The sequence below is a fragment of the Alosa pseudoharengus genome, unplaced genomic scaffold (assembly GCF_046254945.1).
Source record: "Alosa pseudoharengus isolate Yale_2024_CS ecotype anadromous, Long Island Sound unplaced genomic scaffold, YU_APseudo_1.1 YU_APseudo_1.1_scf_16, whole genome shotgun sequence".
NCBI classification, from domain to species: domain Eukaryota; kingdom Metazoa; phylum Chordata; class Actinopteri; order Clupeiformes; family Clupeidae; genus Alosa; species Alosa pseudoharengus.
Window position 1 is genome coordinate 7,625,252 of NW_027468630.1, and position 23,223 is coordinate 7,648,474.

Genomic DNA, 23,223 nt, shown 5'->3' on the forward strand with positions numbered 1-23,223 from the left:
ACACTGGAGAAGGAATTTTTTATGGTTGAGTTCTTTTAATTACAGTTTGCCATCTGTACCCAGGTGTGTTAATGGCTTACTGTGACTTATTTACACTTATGAAAAAGGCACATCCATCTGCCATATGTGAAAAAAATACTGGATCCCACCTTTGCCACATTGCGGCGGCTGTTTGAACGTGGAAGGTGACGACGGCGAGAGTGAACAGTCGGTGACACGTGCGCACAGAAGTCTCTGGATCCTTCCGTTGTATTCCCGTGCCACTTCGGCGCGTGGCACGGAGTCAAATCTGTTGCCAGGGTGCCGTTCAGCTATCACACCAGCGCTGTCACGCAGGCATGTGTGAGCGCTGTCTTACATGTGTTTCATCTGATCCAGCTTTTGTTTCTCAGATGATCTATGCGACAGCAAATGCCTCTGACACTCAGATGAAGGTTTATGGGGTGTGTGTGACAACAGATTTGTTGAGGGAAAAAGAGTAACTAAAATATGTAAGTGACAGTACAAAAACAGGTGTTGATGACGTGTGGATTTTCATGTTGCCGTTTTCCGCCGGCTCACTTTTAATGATGAAATCCTCGCTAACACATTAATCTTGTTATTCCCTCTAACGGAAATATGAAGGAGTGACAGCTTGTTTCAGATCCAGCAGCATGGCTGACACTCACATATGTTATCGCTGTTATTGTTACCCTGTTGCAGTCAACAGACACAAGATGGTTTTCTGGCCTCTGCAGCAAGAGAAGCGGTGCCTACTCAGAAGAGTAATATGCTTTTAAAGTCTCAAAATAATTGGATGAAATGCAGTTATGCATTAATTGTCTAATACTCTGACTTGTGCTAATGTCTCGGCGTACATATTTCTGAATTTGCCATAAAAACCACGGGGCAAACGGAATATGTTTAATATTGGAAGTGATGTCAAAAGTAAATTGTCATTAGGGGAGTGGAAATGTATCCGCCCGAGCTACACTTCAGTGTTAAGTGAGGTGCATATCATTCTGACAGAAGGGTTTAACTTACACACACACACATGCACGCACGCACACACACACACACACACACACACACACACACACACACACACACACACACACACACACACACACACACACACACACACACACACACACACACACACACACACACACTCAAACAGTGGACTAATCCTCCCAGCCCACTTCACCACAAACAAGTACACAACATTAGCGACCAAGACAACAGGGTGGAGAAAAACACCACCTACATAAGCAACAGCAACATGGAGGAATTAGCTCATGGGTAGCAAGCAAACAAGCAACACCAGAAGCATGGAAGCATATGGCCACACCCCCACCACACCCCCTCCATATTTGGTCCGCTCCAGGGATGTGGGTAGAGGCATTTCAAAGGCATGTACACACCCCAACACAACACAACACAGCACAGCACAGCACAGCACACCAAAGCAAAGCTCAGTATGTTGTGTCTGAGGTAAAGGAACACTAGAGCATTAATCCCCACCTGACACTAATACTTGATGTATGATTGACCTCAATGCTGGACACTCGTCATTACACTCCCTGGCCATATGGCAACACATTAGCCCTTTACCCTCTGACGGGATAATCTCTTCATTCTGGCAATGCTGTTTCTTCAGAGATTTCTTTGAGCAATAATTGCATGACAGCATTAACGTATTGGGGCAGATTTAGAATGCTGTTTGTCAGTGCATGCAAGGGGCGGGACTTGTCCTCTGAGCTGAAATAAGGGAGCATAATCTACTGTAATCTAGGAAAAGTAAGTATGGCAGGCAGGCAGGCAGGCAAGGCATGCTCGATGGAGACCTTATGCTATTCCATTTCACAAGCATATGCTAACACGCCATAATACGGACTCTGACCACTGTTGTAGGCTTAAGATGAGCCTTGATATGATAGAAATCACATAAAGTATGGTTAAGACTATGACATGGACATAAATGACGGTCATTTCGGGGGAAATACCATTAGGACTGACACATGAAAAATTATGAATGTACTGTAGAAATAGAAAAGCAAATCCACCACAGAAAAAGATAATTTACAGTGTGTGTGCATTACAAAGGTTCTGGGTAGAGATTGACACAAATTGTCTGTTTAGGGGTTCCTTCACATTTTTACACTTTCCTTCACGTTTTTTTAGACTTCCTTCACGTTTTTTACACTTTGAACTATTAAATTCAATTAGTAATAGCAGCGATTCTTGAAAGTGCCTTGAGCTTTTCTTTTAGATAAAACGAAACAAAACCATATTCCATGGGCATCCATATGAACCATCCTTATCTAACACACTGCTAGGTGTGGATCCTCCCTGCCAGCCCTGTTAGCTTTCAAGGTAATCCAGTCCCCTGAATCTCCGGTGACAGGCCCCTCGAGCAGGGCCATGCAAACCCAACTGCCCCTTCACCAGAGGCCAATAGACTGTCTTTCCTGCTCCCTCCACCCCCACAACACAACCGCCCCAAATCCCAGGATGCCAGCCGTCGTGATAGTGGTGAACCAGTCACAACCCCCTTCCCACCTAAGAAAACACACACTTACACACATCCATACTCACAAACTTACACACGTACACACACACACATACACATACACACACACACACATCACCTTTCCCTGCTCAAGCCTGGGCCGTAATAAACAAATTCACTGTGCATTACTCTGGACTTGATCCCTGGCAAAATAGTGCTGGAACAAACAATTTGGTTTGTCAACACCTTTCTCTGGACTCCTCCATCAATGTCAGGGGTCCAAATTTAAACGGCAAAGTGCATTTGACTGCAGGACCCCGGGCTGATTAGACTTCCCAGCTCAGCGAATTGCTCCAGACAGGGCAGCGGCTCTGATTGCTAACCCGGCTTGAAAATAGTCTCGGCTGGCCGTGGGATTAGCATGAATATTTTGATATAGATCGATAAGCAATCTCCACTCTATAAGAAATGCCAGCAGCCTTCATTTGGCTGATCAAAGGGGAGAGCTTCAGCCTGTAAGGGCGACAGCTGGCTATTGTTTTCCACCGGGCCTCGTGGACTGGGCAACAGCAGAGAGAGAGAGAGAGAGAGAGAGAGAGAGAGAGAGAGAGAGAGAAAGAGAGAGAGAGAGTGAGAGGGAGAGAGAGAGAGAGAGAGAGAGGGAGGAAGAGAGAGGGAGGGAGAGAGAGGGAGAGGGAGGAAGATAGGAAGATAGTGAGAGAGAGAGAGTGAGAGTGAGAGGGAGGAAGAGAGAGGGAGGGGAGAGAGAGGGAGAGGGAGGAAGATAGGAAGATAGAGAGAGAGAAAGAGAGAGAGAGAGAGAGAGAGAGAGAGAGAGAGAGAGAGAGCGGGAGTGGGAGGGAGGATTCTCACTGGTCTCCACTCCACCTAATCGTGGAAACAATCACTGCTTCACAGGATCCCATCTCGCTGGACGGCCGGCACGGAATGAGGCCCGCGGCCGCCCCGACCGCCGGGGGGACAGAGTTCATTTGTTAGGCATTACGGCCGCAGACCCTCACCGCCACGGCAGCCACCGCGGCTGGCTGGCACCGCTGACCCATGAGGAAAAGGGCAGGTCAGCTAGCCATCAGCCACACCACGTCTTCAGGTTTTTTTGATTTGTTTGTTTAATTTCGACAGAGAAGGAGGAGGAGGAGGAGTGGAGGAGAAGGAGGGGAGGCACTGGCTGATTTGACCAGGGGGTTGATATTCCTTCTGCAGCTGCTCATCAGAGATGGGCCTGCTGTGGATGAGCATCAGTTAATGGTCAAGAGTGAATTTTCCTCTTTCAGTTTCAATTTCAATTTCAATCTCGCCACACCGAAGACCACCGCCATGGCAGTGAGCTGTGATTCATTAAATGATGAATTACTAAATGAAACCATCGACAGGATCAGAATGCAATTATGGTGTGGTCTTTATTTTTTCCATCAACGCAGCATTAGCACAGGGTAAAAACCACAACCGACACAACAGTAATAAGCACAGAGGCAACTGAAATTAGCTTTATTGGACCTTTCCCAGTCGCCCTAAAGACCGCATCCATTTGAGTGTGAACCCAAAACGGAGGCATTAGCATTCTATAGTTAACAATGTAAAGTGGGACCACCCGCCACTGACCCTCTAGGTCAGGTCCACAGGGGACGAAAAAATACAGGAGCCAGTCAAAACATGATCGGCCATAATGCCTCATTTGTAAATAGCTGGTTTAATTCATTAGGAAGTGTCACTTCATTTCAGGGCAGCCCAAGGAGGCTGATTAAAAAGTGGTAATCAGGATTAATTAGGGGAATATATATGTGAGGCTTAGCAGGTCTAACCTCTGAGCAGGCCTGGCTAAGAGCTCCCCCCTTCTAGTGCTCTCCTGTTACACGTGTTTCAACTCGCACTTCTCTCCATCTTTCTGTCCCGCTTAAGCTCTCGCTTCTCTCCATCTTTCTGTCCCGCTTAAGCTCGCACTTCTCTCCATCTTTCTGTCCCGCTTAAGCTCGCACTTCTCTCCATCTTTCTGTCCCGCTTAAGCTCGCGCTTCTCTCCATCTTTCTGTCCCGCTTAAGCTCTCGCTTCTCTCCATCTTTCTGTCCCGCTTAAGCTCGCACTTCTCTCCATCTTTCTGTCCCGCTTAAGCTCGCACTTCTCTCCATCTTTCTGTCCCGCTTAAGCTCGCACTTCTCTCCATCTTTCTGTCCCGCTTAAGCTCTCGCTTCTCTCCATCTTTCTGTCCCGCTTAAGCTCTCGCTTCTCTCCATCTTTCTGTCCCGCTTAAGCTCGCACTTCTCTCCATCTTTCTGTCCCGCTTAAGCTCGCACTTCTCTCCATCTTTCTGTCCCGCTTAAGCTCGCACTTCTCTTTCTTTTTTTCTTCTTTTAATTCTCCGCCTGCTGACACATTCGTCCTTTCCCAATGTTTTACTTTCTGGTGCCTTTGCTCCCATACCTCCATTGGTGTGTCAGTATCAAACTCTCTCTCTCTCTCTCTCTCTCAGTGTTTCTGAGACTCTCACTCTCTTTCTCTTTGGCAGACTGCTATTCCAGAGGTACTGTGCAGAGTCTAGGAGAAGTGTGAGCTAACTGGGTGTACTGCAGTGTGTGGCAAGCTAGCAGCCATCATGTTTTCAACGAAGGCCTACTTAACTCAATGTTTATAGTTTGTAGTGTTCTCAACTTATCTCCAAAGAATGCATAACAAATGAGAATAAAATGCCAGTGGACAGGCCAAGTGGCCAATTGGTCAATTTGATTACCGCTCACAGTAGTATATAATTACAACAGACAACTACAAATCCCTGATTTAACTTAGCCAAAACAAAACTAAGTATTTGTATTCACTGTGTAGAGGCCTTGAGGATTAATTATACTGACATCTACACAATAACTTTCAAAACATCCACATAATCCAACAGTCTTGGCCTCCTGCTACAGGTCAGTGCAAAACCTTCAATCATCGGCCCTTCTATGGACATGACTTATGAGTGAAATCTTCAGCGTTGCTGGTTATCACTTTGTTTATGTTATTATTTCAACATGTTTCAGTTAACATAACCTTGAAACAGTCCAGTTCAAGTCCAAGGGATGGGTTGTTTTACTTGCTGCATTGAAGTTGGGAGATGACGCATCGCCTGTTCCCCTGGCTCGGGCTCAGACTGAGATCTTTCATCCTGCTCGTTGCTCGGCGGCGGCGGTCAGGGTGGCCCCTCGAGTTCCAGCTCTAATGCAAATCCAACAAACCGAGGCTTTATTTTCTCTTCACTTCAATGAGAGAATAATACAGCGACGACCGCCTGTCAAATTATGAAAGAGTGACTAGGCCCGAAGATATGTGTCTCTTTCTATGAGGAAAGTGTCAGAGATCGACAAGACCCATTTTATTAGTAAAAAGCACAAAAGGTAAACACTCGTGTACATACACAGACATACACAAATCTCAACTTGATGTGCCAAAAAAATGGCCAAAACCTAGCTGCAAGCAGTGTTGATCAGGCCTGAGCTGTCAATGCTAGGAAACCAACATGCATTTCAGCCTTACAAAGTACAGTCAAAGAACCATGTTTAGGAACGAGGAATGTATGGCTGAAATTCTATGGAAAAAACTGGCAAACAGTCTTGCTAGCCCCAATCAGTAAAGCAAAACCTATTACCCTAGAGGCAATGTGACAGAGTATTCATATTAAGTTAAACAAAATTTAAAGCTAACTTACTTTAGCAGTTTGCATATATGAGGATGTCACAATACAAACCATTGATTGTCTCTGCAATCTTGAGTTTCAATTGGACCATTTACATAGAATGACCTTTTATTTTGCTGAAATTGGACATGCAGAAATTACCCACATAGGCAGGGATTCTTCTCTTAGGGAAAAAAAAAACAAAATCTTAGTGTGCATGGCATATGTTCATAGAATTGACTGAATTTACCACAGTTCACAAACATGGGTATGCGTGCGACCATAGGGTTAAAAACTGAATAAGCAAAGAGGAGAGAGCACCCTACCATAACACTGAATGATCTAGTCTAGTGCACAACATAAAACTGCTCATCTAGAACTACAATGTAAATTTTTTTTTTCAAATGTTTATTTTTTATGACAGTTAAAAACTTCTCACTACATATTAATCTACAACAATTCTCTATACTTCTACTTTCCCCCTCCCCAAAACATCTGATACCTACAAATACAGTTAACTCCTCGGTGCAACCTAATGATTTTTTGCGGATCTGAAAACAGGTTTGGGACGAAGCCCGGGACTTAAATAATAGCGGGAGTGGTATTGAACCTCTTCTGCGAAGATCAAATGCAGCTTTCATTAGTTTAGTACAGCGCCAGGGCTCATTGACGACTTGTCAGACAGCCTTTCCTTCAATAAGCTGCGCGAGGCTCTAAAAATCATCCTTTCGCTGAGCCCCCTCAGCTGTAAATTCAACGCTGCTCGATAGCGCTCTCTTTCTCTCTCCCTCTCTCGCTCCTTCTCTTTCTATCTCTCCCATCTCGCGCTCGCTAAAGCGTCACTTCTTCTTCTGGTGGATTAACCTCGTGCTGCTGATCAAAAGGCTTGCTGCTTGGCGGGCCTGCTCAGACCCTGGTCAGTTTCTCCATTAGCCACTCATGATGGAAGCACACTCTTATTATCATGTAAAAATCCATTGTTTGTCCACAGGTGCCATATTTAGTGGGAGGGCATGATCTTGCTGGGGATTACTTGGGGTGTGTGCAAGGGGGGTTCCTCCCAATATGATGGGGAGAATTAGCTGGGAAATGAGAGTGAGTGTGTCTACATATGTGTGTGTATTTGAATGTGTGTTAGTAATGAATGTGCGTGTGTGTGTATGTGTGTGTGTGTGTGTGTGTGTGTGCGTGCGTTAAGAGGGAGAGAGAGGAACAGGGTGATGGTATGCATCTGTGCATAGAGTGCAACCAATAGTGTTAAGGAAAAAAAGTAGATATTGCCTCGCCAAAAGAGGGGTTTTTGTGCACCTTTGCGGACTGTTTCCAATTAAAAACAGCATGGGAAAATGCTGCACCACATTGTGACGCAGTAAACAGACCACAGTTTTTCTTTTTTTTCCCCCCAGCAGGATTGCGTCAGTTTCTGCTGACCCAAACCTGATGTACAAATTTTCCAGTATATGTGTCTCTGATGTAGCATGATTCCCAAAAAGATGAATCACATTATCTGCAAATAGCATGGAAACTTGGAGATCAAGATTCCTTCTAAATGAATGTGTCACTGACATGTTGTTGCACTTTAAGTGTACTTATACTAAATATGATACATACTCTCTGACTAAAAGCTTCACGTAAAACTGTCACCAAAACAGCTTATTAATTCATCTTTGTTTACAAGGCACATGTCAGAGAAAAGACAACTATAAAGTGGTCATAAACCATGCTTCTGTCTTAATAGCATGTACATAAACAAACACACACACACACACACACACACACACACACAAACACACACACACACACACACACAAACACACACACAAACACACAAAAACACACACGCACACGCACACACTCAAACATGCACAAACCAACAAAACAGTTTTGGTTTTGCCTTTTCTTAAGTAGTCGCAATATATGTGACTCACAAACAATCACACATAATGGCTCTTCGGAACTATTTTAAATATGATAAAATAATACCAATATCACCAACAAAATTAGCAAATAATACCATCTTAAACATCAATAAGTCTACCTGACATACATACAGAGCCATTATTTTGGGCAATCAAAATAATGAGATAGATAGATAGATACTTTATATATCCCCAGGGGAAATTCAATACAATGAGGATACCGTGTTGGTAGTCATCTACTATGTAAGAGTTATTCCAAGTCTTCTAACTGTGTAGAACAAACTGTTAATCGGCTTGATTGGTTACACCCAGTCTAGAGCTGGATGGATATGTCATCAGAAAGCTGCTCACAAACTTTATTTAGATTGAGAAATAAATCTAAGTGAAAACGCTGATTCTGCATCCATATTGAGTAGCTCTTACCCAACCACACACACACACAACCCCACACACACACACTCCTAACAACACAAGCAGAAGCAGTGCAGACATAAGCCAGGCCTGTGACTAAATTACAGAGGACGGGAGCATTTAAGAAAGAGGGTCACATTTCTGCGTAATAAATAGCAGAGATTGATTTGACCTCCCAGCCAGGTCCAGCCAGTTTACTTATACGCGAGTTAAGAAAAATGGAAGCTGTCTTGTCTCGGGGGATCCATTGCAAGGAAATCAGATAGGCCACACTGGGGTTTAAAGGATCCCACCGTCCAGGCCGTGTCAATATGGCCTCTCACTCCACGGCCCACACTGGGTGGGGGGCCAGACGGACAGCCTAGACCACCGGCTAGCTAACAGACCCAGCTGTTAGGCTATCTGCACGCTGGGGGTGAGAGCCCACACCGTTGGCCATAGCCTGGCGTGGACGAAGGTCAAAAGGTTTCTGTTACTGATGGGCAAACAAGATATGTCCCTGCATTATTCAAAGACTGCCCTGGTGTCTGTGCAGATCCCCCTAAAACTGAGATCGTGAGCAAGATAGATTGGGCCTGGATGGTTGGTATAGAGGACACTGGAGAAGAGAGACAGAGGTGATGGAGTACTGCAATCTCCACCAATGATGCATATACATGTATATCTACTGATGTTTATGTCTATAAACACAGTTTGACCACATTACCATTAACACAGTAAACAGATAGTATATTCCCAGCTTTCTCTTACCTTACCTGAGACTATTTCTTAACTAATGTCGTATACGTCCCAACAAGCGAGAATATAATCTATCTTTTGTGAGGTACAGGGGGCAGGAAGCAGCCGTGTGAGTCTGGCACACAGCTGTACAATGAGACTGGAAAAAGCTAAAGACGAAAAAGAAAAAAACCACAAAGCTGCTACCACATCACCATCTAATCATTAGCACCGTATTCCCGTATTTAACCCCCGTTCCTTCTAGCGCAGCACACCCGGAGAATGTACATACAGGCAGACAGTCAGAAGCAGTAAGATATCACAGCACCATGCATGGTAATCGAGTGGTGTCCTTTGTGAACCCAGAAAACAGTTCTTAAGAGGACACCAATCCAGTTCTGCTGCTAGTTTTACAGGTATCATGACACAGGTCCATGTCAGAAGATCTGCTTTTTCAACTAAGGCTACTAAACTCTGGACAACTCTAGTAGGTGTTGACATGAAACAGAATACATAAAGATAACCAGAGTCATATAATAATCTCTTAATCAGACTGTTTCCGTATCCACAGGTAATGCACACATCTGGAAGCAGCTTTTCAACTGCTATCCCCTCCCATCACCTCTCCCTTTTTAAGTCTAGCCTGGTGCCTGGAGAAAGAAACAGGGACGGGTGATGAACGATGTCAGTGCAGTCAATGAAAAATCAGCTGGGATGCACAAAGCTCTTAATGCTTCGCCATATAGGTTGCTGACTGGCGCAAATAGCGTTTCGCACAGCACTTATACAGACCAATCATACATTTCCAGCAACAACGCAAAGGGGGGGGGGGGGGGGTAGGGGGTGGTCCAGAGTGCCATAAATCCTCTGCCCTGATTAAACAGTAAATTCTGCAAGCCTATCAGGCTCCCATTAAGTGAGGGGTGGGGGCTGCTTTCAAAAACACCATTAATCAGTTGCCAGATATGGAGCAAAATATTCCTCATCGATTGTAACTTCTTATGACAGTTTACACAGCTTTATATCTGCAGGCGAATGCACACTGATCTATCAATTACGAGCCGGGCCCTTGGCAGCATGCTAATTGTGCATTTTCTCCTCTAATGCATTCGCACTGTTATCTCATAGGCTAATGAAACCAAACAAATCAATAAATATAAATTATACATGCAAAGATGTACTGCTGTGAACATAAAGTCTCTAATTAATTGCACTTGATTAATTTATATACTTTAATTATCTCTCCAAGCCGCAGATGGCATAAATATCTGGACAATCTGCTTATTGCTTATGTCAGTCATAAAAAGGCAGACGCAGTGAAACTATTAAGGGCCAGGCGAGCTTTGTCACTGGAAAGCACACAGTTGCTGACATAAAAAAGCTGCACCCCTGAATAATTTAAGGTGAGCAAATTGCTAGACAAAGCAGGCCTTGGGACTTGATTACTGGTCTAATTCTGTGGACTTTTTTTAATATGGTGAGTGGTGGGGTAAACCCACACAGCAAGATCATCATTGTATTTTGTGGTCTCCCCCTTTTTTATTGTTCTTTCTTGTAAACTGTAGTGGAGAATAAATGTAAGTAATCTCTGTCTATTTAAGAGACTAGCCAAGGGCCATTCCGAGAATGCAGGCTGTAAGTAATGGGAAATGCTTCAAGACAAATGACACAAAATGCTAACAGAACAACAATGGCCACGTTATACCACCTGCAACTGCTGATTCACAAACTAGATGGTCACAAATATTCCCCAGCTCAGCCAAAAAGAGAGGTTTGGGATTTGTGTTGATAGGAGAAACAAAATGCTATGCGATGGTTGGTCACAACATGTTATTTAGTCCCAGAGCATTCAGAGCCTGGGTCAAAATTGAGTCTAAATTCAAACCAGTCAAAAAGTCAACAATGAAAATACTAGCTCTTGCCACAGCAATGAACAACGAATGAGTCTTTTTGTGCCCTATATTGGAAAAAAAAACATGGTAGCTTCACGCAAGGGTGACAATTCTTTTCTAAATTGTTCTGTGCGCTTACTATTTACCAAAATGAAACTTTGTTATAAATATCTATGTTTAACTTTTATTGTTTATTAAATGAAGACCGTAAACATTTTTAAAAGGCACTGAAACTCAACCACTTCAGCAAATTAAGGGTCCTTGTTGCCTGCCTCAAGATCCTTTTGTTTCCTGAGCAAGTTTAAAGTTGGCCGATACCTTATTGAGCAATATAGGCTACTGACATCTTGTGCCGCCCATGAAAGCTTAAACAATGAGCTGAGCTTAGCGACTTGTTGAACTGAGACAGTGGGCAATGGTAATGGCCAGATTACAGTGGAATCCTCCCAAAGGTGAGACGAGGAGGAAGGGGAAGCAGAGGCCTTCAGGCTCCTCCATCTTGATGCCTCTAATTAGGGTTTTTAGAATAATTACCCCAACAGGGTGCTTGGCAGAATAATTGCCACAAAGAGATTATAGTGGAACATTAATGTGTCCAGGTACAGTAAATATGTCGAGAAACGTGGTGATGCTGAGGTTCGGCTCCTCACTAAATACAGGATGAGGAGTGTGGTGTGGGTGGGGGTTGCTCACGACCATGTGCCAGGTTGGAGGCAAATTACAGTGTCCCTGCCTACAGTCTCCAGCTTATTCTGTCTATCTATCTCTATCTCCTTTAACAATTGCAGCATTTCTGATAAAAGCTACGTTTCAAAGTTAAGCGAATGAGGTAATTGCATGGTGGTAGGTAGCATATGGTGGTGGGAGAGTTTGAAGAGTGGCCATCCATACTCTGACAGACCTCCTCCGCGTCCTGGCCGCGGTCACGGTGAAGGTGTGGGACTTTAGTCTGAGATTTCTTCCTGCGTGGGAGTCACAACAAAAGCGAACCCATTTACCTCCACGTCAGCTTAAGCCGCTTTGTAAAGCATACACGCTGCATGGAGGCACTGTAGTATAGACGACGCCAGACGTATAGTTTAGACCATGTTAAATGCCTGAATCTCTATAAAAACACCTGAACTTTTTTTGGCTGCCACTTCAAACACCGCTGCACTCTGTTTACCCTCAAAGGCCTTTTCTCCCTGCCAGAGTCTTAAAGAGGAAAAAAATACACATATAAATAAATAAAAACCCGTAAAGGGCTGAGTGAAGGCGAGGCATCCGAGGTTGGCACAGAGCTGTTAAAATGCACACGGCATCCAGATCATCAGCTGGCACATTCGGACTGAAGAACTGAACATGCCACCGGTGCCATTTAATCTTCAGGTGCAGTGGCAACAGGGTGTATGTACTATGTAATACAGTGGGACAGGAGTATAAGTATAAGTATATAAACTCTTTTGATCCCGTGAGGGAAATTTGGTCTCGGCATTTATCCCAATCTGTGAATTAGTGAAACACACTCAGCACACAGTGAACACACACTAATCCCGGCGCAGTGAGCTGCCTGCAACAACAGCGGCGCTCGGGGAGCAGTGAGGGGTTAGGTGCCTTGCTCAAGGGCACTTAAGCCATGCCTACTGGTCGGGGTTCGAACCGGCAACCCTCCGGTTACAAGTCCGAAGTGCTAACCAGTAGGCCACGTCTGCCCCTAAGAGGTCAGCTTATTATCAATAGCTTTATGGGATAGTCAGTCAGCCAAGTAATGTTCATGTACAATCTGAACAGGCACACAGGGGTCACAATGGTACCAATCAGTAATGAACAGACATTGCCATATTTTTATATGTCCTTTGTTTGCAATGTGTCTATAACAAAATATTGGCAACTGCTAAAACGTTTTTCCTTCTATTTTTTTCTTAATACTAAATCAAACATTTTGTCACAGTATAAGGTTAAGGTAAAGGTAGCAAGACAAGGCAGTGCTGAGCTGAGCTGCATGCAACGTAAACATGGTAGCCTCTTGCTTCATGCTGAAGTTGTCTCTTTGCATAGCATGGTATTTAGCCACGGTGTTCCCGGAATCGCCACAGTGAGCATCACTCCATGACCACAACTGTCTGCTGTGCATTTAGCGCATTTCCCCTACATGATTTTCAAGACACTGCTGTCACTTGCAACCAAAGATTCTAGAACAGAGCTCCGCTCTAGAATCTTTGCTTGCAACACCATCACCACAGTGATGAGTAAGAAGACATAATTCCAACCCAAGCGGAAAGGAACGTACCTTTATTAAACATCAACTTCCTTTCTTCTCCCACCCCGCCCTCCTGTTTGTTTACATTTTCCATCGACAAAAGAAGCCCCTCGTCTTTAATCATCCTGATATGATATAGTCACTTCTGCGCCTATAATGATGCAGGAGGAAAGATCATTTAGGGCCCGGTGATCAATCAGAAGCTCATTTGCCTTTAATTCATGTAGATGCACACCTAATACTCATTACAAAGATGCAATTTCCAGGCAGTCAGTCCAGATTAATGGGAAGCAATCTCTCCCAGTGTTTCCACAACCGGCGCCATGTTTTCGCCCACGATAGATGGCTTTCACGCGGTGGAGACCAGTCATCAGAGTAATTTATCGTCCGGACATTTTTGCTGATGAATTGGCGCTCTGACAGGGGACTCCATCAGAGGAAAAAACAGTCATAAAGACAAGATGCGTGCAGGCAGCAGGGAGAGGATAATGGGGCCTACTGGGCGGACCCAGTCTGCGCCCGACCTGTTGTGAAACGCAAAACTTCATATCTGGAGGTCTCCTATGCAGAGCGAATGTTTCGGGCGTCGGGGAGGATATGTAATTTGTGCTTTGATCAAAGTATGCATTGGTGCTTCGACTTCGACTTTTTTTTCGGAGGAAAAGCACGAGACTTGAGGACTGAAAGTAGTGATTTGACGGACGAGCTGAAGAGCGTGGCATGACAGCTGTAATGAACACATCCTGGAGTGTAATTCCCCCTTGCGCATGACTTTGCCTCACCTCGCCTGTCATCAACTGCCGGGAGAAAAGCCGGCTAACTGACACAGACGTGCAGATACACTCTCATGTGTGGACACATGCACCCTTTCAAGTGCACACACAACCTAACACACATGTCAAATAGAGCCAAGCAGCCACCCACCATCTCTCTCTCTATCACACACAAACACACACACACACACACACACACACACACACGCACATACAAACCTACACACAGAAACACACACACAACACACACACACGCACACACACACACACACACACACACACACACACACACGCACACACACACACACACACACACACACACACACACACACACACACACACACACACACACACACACACACACAGAAACCTGCAGGCACGTACACAGATCTTCGGGCATGTACATAGGGAAATCCACAAACAGGAGGGGAAAGTGTACGGCATCCCATTGGTGCACCATGGCTCATTCACCGGAGCCCCTCTCCCCTGATTGCAGCTTACGGCAACCCGGAGCGGGACACACAGCACAGCACATACCGGAGGGCTGAAGTCACATCTGGCTCGCTGATCCCAGAACAAAGAGGAGGGCTTGTGTGCCACCACTCCTTCTTCCGCCCGTCGGACGCGCACTACAACTACTACTACAACTGCTGCTGCGACCACAGGACTCAGAGAGAGAGAGAGAGAGAGAGAGAGAGAGAGAGGCAGAGAGAGAGAGAGAGAGAGAGAGAGAGAGAGCCTCACACACTGACATAATGCTGAGGACTAGGACAAGCGCTGGTACAAAACAATTTGATAGTGTGACAGGCATTACGTTTGGAAACTGAAATTGTTTTTGAAAAGGTGATGAATATACTGAAGCTTAATTTCTTTCATAGACACAGATGAGCATGTTTTTTGGGTATGGCAGATTTTTGCTGATCTCTTCTTTCATTTTGTTTTGAGACAGTAGGGAAAACACCAATGCATTATGATGGACAAAGACAGAAAGTCAGTGAAGAGGCAGAGAATAATATCCCCCACCAAATAAAAATTATACAAATACTTTATTCAAAGCAATTTCTCTTCTGCCTTGTAATCCCAAAAAGTGAATGACAATTCAATACTGGGAGCATAAAGGTGAAGATGGGAGCAAGGCCATCAAACATTACAAAATAATATAAAATAAAAATAACTGATGAATAAACAAATATTCAGGTACAGTGCAACACCCACTTCCTCCCCCCTGAGACACACTTTGATGTCTCCGTGATTGGCATGTCTTAAGCGCAGTGTGGTGATCTGTCTGTGTCTGGCCGCTGGCCTGCATGGCGTGGCAGCAGCACTTCACTACAGAGGGATTACACGACTGTGAGCGTGTTCTGAGAAGCCACAGGAGGCTGCGTGACCTCTGGGTCTCTCTCCCCCACACACACACACACACACACACACACACACACACACACACACACAGGATGCCTTGCCCTGCACCGGCCCACCCCACCCCCTAGCATACGCAGCACCCGACGTCCAGCCATGCCGTTAATTGGGTTGGTGGTGGAATCCCCGACGCACGGAGCCAATTCACACCCACACACACACACACACACACAACCACACACACACACACACACACAAACTCACGCACACACAACCAGCCAATCTGCCACAGCCCGGGCACAGACAAGTGTGTTTAGCACAACAATTATGATAATTGCTGAAGCACTCAGCGCAGGGAATAAGCAAATCAGATTAAGGGCCCTTCTGCATGATCAAATATTAATCTGATGTGTCTTCACCCTGACTTGGCTGGAGCATAAGAGGCTCTTATGGTCTTATGCATTAACAGATTTGCGCAGGCTGAACTCATAGCACCTAATAATATTGGACATGCGCTCCAACTCAGCACTGTAAAGGGATCTTCCAGGAACCCGATGAACAGTGTAAAAATAGCCAAGGATAATAATGAGGATAAGCTTAATATGACAGCCCAATTGTTTTAAACTAGGTATGACCGCAAACACCAATTAAGAGAACTTCCTCCAACCACCTGCAGGACTGGACTGGCTCATTTGGCTCTCCTCTGTATTTAAATGTTCTGTGGCAGTAAATGTTTAAAAACATCTTTTTTAATGCCACGAATTAGTTTTATTAACTTGCAACGTACACTCTTTTCTGACTATGATGAAATCTCAAATGTTTGGCTTTTTATATTTAGAATGTTCAATCAACTAAGGGATAATCAACTAAGGGATAAACAATGTAAGTTAAAATAATTTAAGTAATTTGATCATTCCTAACCAAAATGTGGTTTGAATTAATAAACTGCATGTATATTATTATTATTATTATTATTATTATTATTAATATACTATTATTATTATTATTATTATTATTATTATTATTATTATTATTATTATTATTATCATTATTATGCAATTGTATCTATATTATTTTCAAATTAAGAAAAACATTTGTTGAATTATTTTAAAAATTACTTTCAAATATAATTATTACAAAAAAAAGAAATGTTTATTGTCTCATCAGTATCGGGTAATTGTTGGAATAACACCTACCACAGAGTAAAATCTGACTGACTGAGATTTACTGTAAATATGTGGTTTGGGCTCAGATGATTACTTAACCTTACCATGCAAGAAACGCAACACTGTGTTTCATGTTATTACAACTTGACACTGATAGAATGTTTCAATATGAGATTGTTCATTTTGTTTTTACGCTGTACAATAGTCCATGCTGTGCCGCACATATTCTGAAAAAGCAGAACTGCAGCAGTGCGATACTGTGTTGGACAATGCAACCAACAAGTTAAGACAAAATATGAGACAGCAACAGGTTGTTAAGAAGATTAGCATAACATTAAATCAACACACATGCCTGACATTTAATAACACAAAAACACAGCTTGAAAGAATCATAGGATTATTCTTCTGGATTATATCTATCCCCGCATAACCCCAAACCTCGAACTAGCATCGAGAGACAGAATGGCTAGGAGCTGAGGGGGAGGGATATAGATAAACTAATCTACTTACATCTACAAAGCATATTTAAGTTAATATATATTTAAAACTAAACAGAGATAAAGCTTATTCTACAATTATAATCTCATTGCAAACCATATTGTTTGCTCTGTTGGGCATTAAGATAGCAGATGTCTCTGTCCAAGCCCCGGTGGAGTTTCACAGAGTACAGTATACAGTGCAGTTCAGTACACTGCTGTGTGTGGAAGCTTCCTTCCTATGACAGTGTAGCAGCAGAACATGGAATGGGAAGAAAATGGAAGGGACCGCAAGCGCACACAAAAGCACAAGACAAACATTATGATCAGAGATGAAATCGTCCTCGTATACGCAGCAGCGGGGACTTTTCTAGAGATTGAAGTCTGAGGTAGACAGCGAGCGGTTCTGTGTGAAGCTCAGTGAGACTGGTGCGAGGATTGGCCACGCGGCAGAGATAAAAGTAAGACTAAATCCACACACCAACTAGACCTGGCTGGGGTCTTTTTTATGTTTGAAAAGAGAAAAGATGGAACCGGTGAGTGGGATGCCATGTGTTTCTGACACCTCTTGGACAAGACAAAAAAAAAAAAAAAAAAAGAGTCTGGCTGAAGTGTGCATGTGAGTCAACCTGTTGAATTACAGCTGTGCTGTGTTCTCTATCTGTGTGCACGTGCATAGTTTCCAAAACAAAACAAAATGGCCAATATAAAGGGGGGAAAAAAAAACTACCCTTGATTTGTAATCACAGGTTAATGTGCCAATAGCTCGATTTGCTGTGCACAAAATTTCAGGCTTTTTTCTTTCTCTGCCCACAGAAAATGCATACTGACTAATAAGAGATTAACCCAAATGCTTGCGTTGGGATAAAACTCACTTAACAGTAGTTATTTCTGTGAAATGCTTGGCAGGGTCAGGTATTGAAACGCAATATGACCACAGCGAGAGAATGCGTGTAAATGCAGAGCCATAAACAGGCCAGGGATACGGGCCTGACTTTGAGAAGCAGCCATATACAAACAAGACCGAAAATGTAAAACAGACTACAGCAATGAAAGGCGGCCACACCATATTCTTTTCCAAATAAACTCCCCCAAGGTAGGGAGAGCTCTCATTTGTGTGGCATTCAGTCTGGAATGTGAGAAAGCAGATTTATTCACCCAAATAAATATTGCAGACATGTATATGATATTTCCGGATCTTATTTTCTATGGTACAGTAGTAGGAGACAATAAGCACACTTTCTGGCAGTGATGGCAGTGAAATGACAGGAGACTGGTCTAAAACTGTGTATGTTTTATAAGGACGAAAAATTACTCTCCACCTAGGCTACTTTTTTGTTTTGACTTTAACTTTAACGGCAAGTCACTAAGCATCATTTAAATAGCGAGACAGATTATATGACCTAATTCTCCTGACCTTAAAAGCTATTCAAGTAGATGGGTCATGTCTTATGCACAAGAACGTCTAGATCCCATTTACAGCAAAGGAAAGGGATTACATTAATTAATTCATTCAATAATAGAAACACACACACACACACACACACACACACACACACACAAACACAGAAACACAAATTATTCCAATTTCCCCAACTATCCAGGGCGCACACGGCTCCCGCAAACACACATACAATCAGGCACATACACACAAACACACACACCCACACAGACTAACGGAGACATGCACAATAAAACACGCAAATTAGTTTTAAGCAGAATTCTTAAAACTTCCATTCAGTCACAGATAAGGACAGAACCTCAGCAATGTAAGACAAAAGAGACTGTTGTTGATTGTTGGATTCAAAACATTCTCTTGAACATTAATGACGCATATGTAGAATTATGAGCAAGAACAAGAAAAACAATGCATTTTGTTATGAGGCCTTAATGTTTTTTTAAATTTGAGGGCCTAAATGTTTTTAAACTTGTATGTTTTAAGTCTGAACTCAATCGAAAGTTAACTATGATTAAAGTTTGAAGAATGCGTTGAAGATACTTCCCAAAATTCGACACAGTAATCTTCTTTGTCTCTCGATTGTTTTGTTTTTTTAATTCAATGTCATGTACTGCATATTATCAATATCTCTGATATTGAAGTGCAGTAGACTTGGGAAACTCATTCAATTTCTGCCATTGCATAAATCATATCAATATATATTACATGTCGAACAAACATTACTGATAAATAATACTTTCACTGACTAAGAAACATGAATGCAGACGTTGAAAAAAATACGTCAAAACCTAATTTTATTTATGTATATGTTTTATATATATATACAGGTGTTTGCCTTTGAATTTCCTTGACAATATGTATTTCAATATTTCAAAAGTCCAGTTCCATTTCGGTACTGGACACTCTCGGCTACTACAGTACAAGGCACTGACAACATGGCTCAACGGCTGACACGGAGAGAGTAAACTCAGCTTGGGAGGATGCCCTGCAGAAGAGGAGAGGACTGAGCAGTGCCTCTCAACATGCTGTGGACACTGGTCAGGGGGCCTCCTGGGTTTCGTCTTGCCTGGTCTGCTCCTAAAGCTACCGCTGCTCTTCCTCCTCCCACGACTCAATTGGATTATTGCACTGAGTCTCCCTTACGTCCCCTCCTTTTCTTTCAAAAAAAAAAAAAAAAGCTCCCGAAGATTTAATATGCCAGTGGAATTTGATATACGACCTAATTTAGATGGAAGCCCCGTGACATACAACTTGTGACATCCACCCTGAAACAGAGTTATTAACTCTTTGTGAGCTTATTAATGCCCTGGACGACAGCGACCAAAAGCAGTGCCCCCAGAAGAGGAGACAAATTCACAGTTCACGAAGACTTAGGCATCACTTTCGCATCAAGTCTTTTCTCTATTCCCCCATATGCGCCTGGTTACAAACCCAACATCATTACCAATATTATGCATTTCCACTAATATGCTGCTCAATAATGAGTTATAATTGTAATTATTGTAAAATAATTGTAGATTTGTTGTACCGCGTAATGCATCACAGAATTGTTGAACTGCTAGTTGACAATTTAAAGCTTAAGTAAATTCACATGATGACGGCAATTTAGAGTGCCGTGCTGTGTCAACCACACTGAATCTACGGAACAAGCAGCCCAGCAATCCCAAGATTGATTCCACGACAACGGCCTAATCAAGAAAAATCTTCTCTGTGCACTCCAACGATGTGGCCGAATTTCACAGACATACAAACTTTTTCCCTACTTTTTACAAATACTACTTGGGTAGAAAAAAAAAACATATTGAAAGATTACTGAATAATCAACGTAACTGAATAATTTAGTTTAAGTCGAGTTCATAGAATGTTAACTACAATTACATACAGTACTCAAAAACATTTTCATGACACAAGTTGTTCAATGAAGATAACATTGTTCAATTATTAGTTCTGTTGCATGTCTAGAAAAATATATCTGTAAATGTCAGCCTGATTATTCTTATCATTGTTAAAATTATTATTATGATTATTATAGTTATTATTATTAGTATTATAACTATTATAATTATTATTATAACTGATGGCTTTGCTACAACTTTCCAAACACATTATGATGAATGGCTTCAGCGTCATGCACAAAGCCCATTTTCATCTTTGGGGATATTGTTATCTGTGAGCGGGCTGTGAGGTGGAGGTAGGCAGGTGCACGTGGTCTGTGCAGAGGTATCAGGTATCCTCTGACCGAGGCCCCTTGCGCTCGTTTGTCATGCTGAATGGCCGGTGTGGCTGACTGCACTTTCCCATTCCATTTCCTTCAGGGCCTGTGCCCCCCCACCCCACCCCCCCCATCCCAACCAAACATGCACACACACACACACACACACACACACACACACACACACGGGGCTGTATACCACCCACTGGACTCGGCTGCCATTTCTTCCAGGCCCATTCCATTCACGTGAAGTGTGAGCAATAATGCTCGCTCACATTCCTGCTCTCAATGGCTTTACACGCTACACTCACCCCCCACCTCCACCTCCACCAACACCCACCCACCCAGCCAGCCAGCCCGCCACCCTAGCTCTTATGCACCAGACTCAGCCACGGCCTCCGATACAGCAGGGAATAACAAAACACAAACAACTTTCAGCACCATGTCCAGTGGAATTAACATTTAATTACGACAGATGGAAATGATTTTTTTTACATCTTTAAGTTAAACTCCCTGTCTTTTCATACAACAACTGTATTACATTTCTGTATCTATTGCTTAAATAATAATAATACTATACATTATTAAAAATAATAATAATATTAAACCAACAACAAATTACATGCATGCACATCATTTTCTGAATTCTCACACAGCAAATCTGAATCAGCCTCTCCTTCAGCTAGTAATTGACTATTTAACGCAGGACAGTGGCCTGACACTTGCCTTCCACTGAAACAACAGCCTGTTCTCTCACACAGCCATCAGCATGCTCTCTCTCTCTCTCTCTGTACTAACCCTCCTCTCCCTCTCTCTCTCTCTCTCTCTCTGTCTATATCTCTGTCGCTTATAAAAATGTCAGTGCTGCTCTTACTTACATCCATAATGCCCCCTCAGAGCTGTGATCTTTAGCCCCTCGGCCCAGACATCCTACCCGCTACGTTCCACCAGAATAAGCCCTAACACACAGGCCACCGGCACCCCCTCTCTCACAACTGTACTAAGCAACTGGAACGGAAAACATTGTCTGGTCCTACTCACACAGAGAGGGGGAGAGAGGGGGAGAAAAAGAGAGAGAGGGAGGGATAGAAAGGGAGAGATAGAGAGGAAGAGAGAGAGAGAGAGGAAGAGAGAAGGAGAGAGGAGAAGAGAAAACAGAAGCCGGAGCAAAAGTAGGATAATCACAAAACACCCCAAGCTCAACCAATAAAGAAACTTTTTTCTCCTTTCCTAAAGAAAACCAGGAAATCTCCACTTATTTCAACAAACATTTGCTCCAACTCAGGAACTAAGCCGGACCTTTTTTTTTTTCTTTCTTTTTTCTCTGTTTTTTGGTGAAACAGTGTGAGGAAGTGAGTGAGAGGAGGACAGACAAGAGAGAAAGAGAGAGAGGAAGAGAGAGAACGACAGAAGCGTGTGACATGTTTTGTCTCTGTGTATTTGTGCTGCATTGCTAAGAGGCAGCAGCTCCATCTGCTGGTAGTTCAGGTGACAGGGAAAGAGAGGAGAGAGAGAGAGAGAGAGAGAGAGAGAGAGAGAGAGTCTGGCTCTGGAGAAATAGAAAGATGCTGTAAATAGAGAAAGAAAGAGAAAAGTGACTTGTGAAGAGAGAAAGACAAAGAGAAAGAAAGAAAGAGTGAGAGAGAGGGTGAAGAGAGAGGGTAAGGGAGAGAGTGAGTCAGTTCTAAGAAATAGTCCTTACCTTCCCACTCACTCACAATGGAGCAGGGAAACTCTGACCTGCTGTCATACATCCATATTTCTACTCTCTATGGTCTAGTTTCCCGCTCACAGCTGGCAATAACTATTAGGACATAAATAACCATTTTTCCTCTGTGTGTGTGTGTATGTGTGTGTGTGTGTGTGTGTGTGTGTGTGTGTGTGTGTGTGTGTCTTTGCCCCCATTTCCTTCTGAGGATCCTGTGGCCTTCTAATAATGAGTTAATCAGGCTGATTGCACATTCATCACCGTGATCTGTTTCTTTTTTTAAACCTGGGGAGGGGAAGGTTGAGGCTGAGTAACTGTGTGTATGTGTGTGTGTGTGTGTGTGTGTGTGTGTGTGTGTGTGTGTGTGTGAGTGAGTGAGTGTGTGTGTGTGTGGAGAAGGGGGGTTTGGCTGTTTTACTTGGGAAATGAAATATTTCGCGACCTGTTCCTGTGCCCTCCGCGTGAGTGGACACTGAGAGGCCGCAGCTGAGTAAACAGACAACGCGACGGTGGTGACGCGACGGTGGTGGACAGGTAAGAGAGAGGCTTCACGGAAAACCATTAAACCAGCAGGCAACTGGGAAATGGGGTAAAAAAACGAACTAAAGTAGGAACGAAACGAAATGGATGATTATGATTGATAGTGATTAATGATTAATTATCGAAAAATAACACAGTGGATGGGATGTTGCTATAGTTATCGGGCTAATTTTGGTGGGTAAGGGTTTCTGGGA